Source organism: Bos javanicus, chromosome 17 (assembly GCF_032452875.1).
Source record: "Bos javanicus breed banteng chromosome 17, ARS-OSU_banteng_1.0, whole genome shotgun sequence".
Taxonomy (NCBI): domain Eukaryota; kingdom Metazoa; phylum Chordata; class Mammalia; order Artiodactyla; family Bovidae; genus Bos; species Bos javanicus.
Genome location: NC_083884.1, coordinates 60,629,157 through 60,631,617, shown reverse-complemented (window position 1 = coordinate 60,631,617; position 2,461 = coordinate 60,629,157).

Below are 2,461 nucleotides of genomic sequence, written 5' to 3'. Positions count from 1 at the left end.
GTGGGTTTGTGTGTATATGTGCGGGCCTTCATGCGTGCTCAGTTGCGTCTGGCTCTTTGCGACCCCATGGACTATAGCCCACCAGGCTCCTCTGTCCATGGGATTCTCCAGGCAAGAATACTGGAGTGGGTTGCCATTTCCTTCTCCAGGGGATCTTCCCAAACCAGGGATCAAACCCATGTCTCCTGCATTGGCGGGCGGATTCTTTATCATTGAGCCACCTGAGAAGCCTTGTGTGTATATGTACAGGGTGTCAAATCTAGGAGGTACAAAACGGGAGAGTGAAAAGTAATATTCTTTCCCATAACTCTCTCCATAACTCTATTTCCTCTCCTCATAAGTCACCATGGTAACAACATGTATCTGAGTGATTAATACACATGTGTATCTATATATACTAGTGTATGCATAATTTTCACTGACGTATCACTTTCGTCTACTTTTTAAAAAATATTATTCATGCCAGAATATGTTTTTTTCAGGGTCCCTTTTTAAATACATTAATATAGTGGAATGTTTTCTTTTAATAATTTGTATTTCATTCAACACAGAAGGAATCATCCTTATCAAAAAAGAGAGAGTGAATTAGACGGAAATGGGTAATCCGCAAGGAAATGGTAGCACGTGCAGCTAGAGGTAAATCACAAATATCCACTACGTAAACAGTAAACCTGTTGGGCCAGGTGTTACCCAGACACAAGCCATTTTTCGTTTACTTTTATCAATAATAAATGCGGTCCCCCATCAGCTGGACCTCAAGACTTTTGCCTACCCTGCAAGCAGATCTTGCTAAATGGACAGAAACGGCCAAGCTGAGCAAGTGTACTGAAAACATTTACATATTGAAACCCTCAGCAATTTGGCTACGTGTTTAAGAGTGCGGGCCCCTGAAGGTTCCAGTTGAATCTTCATGCTCTTCTCTGACCAGGAGCGGCTTTACTGTGCCTGTGATGCTGGACAGGTCTTAAAACAAGTCACAACAGTCCCTCCGTGGTCAACAGTCTACTGTTCTGCTGTCTCAAATCCATTTGCGATGGCTGTAAAACGCCGCCCGCTGATGCTAGCTGTAAATCTTGCCCTCTCATTCAAAAAGGCTGACAAGAGAGAAACAGCTTGAGTTTTCACCCCAGCCTGGCAAAGTCGAAATCCTGCTGTGCCTGCTTGTTTCCCTGGGTTCGACAGTGCATGATCTTTTCTCACCCCCTCCGTATCCCTCCCCCATGGTGGCCTAGTGAGGACTTAAGCCATTGAGTCTGAAGTGTGGTCCCATAGTAGTGGAAGAAAGTCAGATTGTATCTCCTGCTACTTGGGCTGATGGCTGTTCAAATCACATGGCCCCCTCTCTTTCTGTGTCTTTGTGAAAAATGGTGAAATTTTGCTGGCAAACAGGTTTTTCTGGCTGATTACCCTTAAGATGGATGTTTCCCTTGACTGAGGGAAGCCAGGGACTTTCAGGAATGTTTGTAGGTGTTTGGACGAACCCTGGGACCTGGATACAGACAGACCTGTTTCTGAACCCACCTTTTAGAACAGTCACTGCCCCACCTGGTCAAACAGTCCTAGCAAAACAGCATTGGCTGGACTTACTGATGGGAATATATCACCAGGTCAGACAGGAACTGGCTGAAAAACAGGCCATGGGTTTTGAGTGCAAACCAGCTTCAGATTCATCCATTCCCAATATTGTGAACAAGTCAGCCAGACAACCTCCCCAACCCTCAGCATCTTATCAAAGGGGGCTGAAGCTTCCTGCCCTGTTTTCTGGGGCCCATGGATGAAATCCTCAACAAACTTAAGATACAGAATGTTTGGAAACTGGTGTTGTTCTGACGGCAATTACAATAAGAGACACACCTCTTGGGAATGAGATGAGTTGACACTTGTAAGACAGGTGGAAACCTTCCTGCCCTCCATGCTGTAAAAGTGTGACTCTCGGGGAGCTTGTGAGATGGAGCCATAGAATTGTTGTACCAGTTGTGGAACTTCCCTGGTGGTCTAGTGGCTAAAACTCCATGCTCCCAATGAAGGGGGCCCAGGTTCAATCCCTGGTCAGGGAACTAGATCTCACATGTCACAACCAAGAGTTTGCATGCTAAAAGATCCCATGTGCTGCAACTAAGACCTGATGCAGCCAAATAAATAAATAAGAATTGTTGTACTAGTCAATGTACAGATAAGCAGTTCTTCAGATGTGTGGAATGATAAATCCTAGGTTACCACCTGCTCCAAGGAAAAACTGGGTATGTAAATGTGGTGGCATAAACACACCCACACATTCCTACACACACAGGATCAAAAGCTATAGGGCATATGGAATTTTTATCATTTCATCCCTTTGTCCAATCTGCTTCCTTGTAGCAGCCAGAGGATGACTTTAGAATCCAAAGTGTCTCATTATTCACCATCAAGCTGTATGTATTTCCGATAACTTTCCATTATTCTTATGAGAAAGACCAAATAT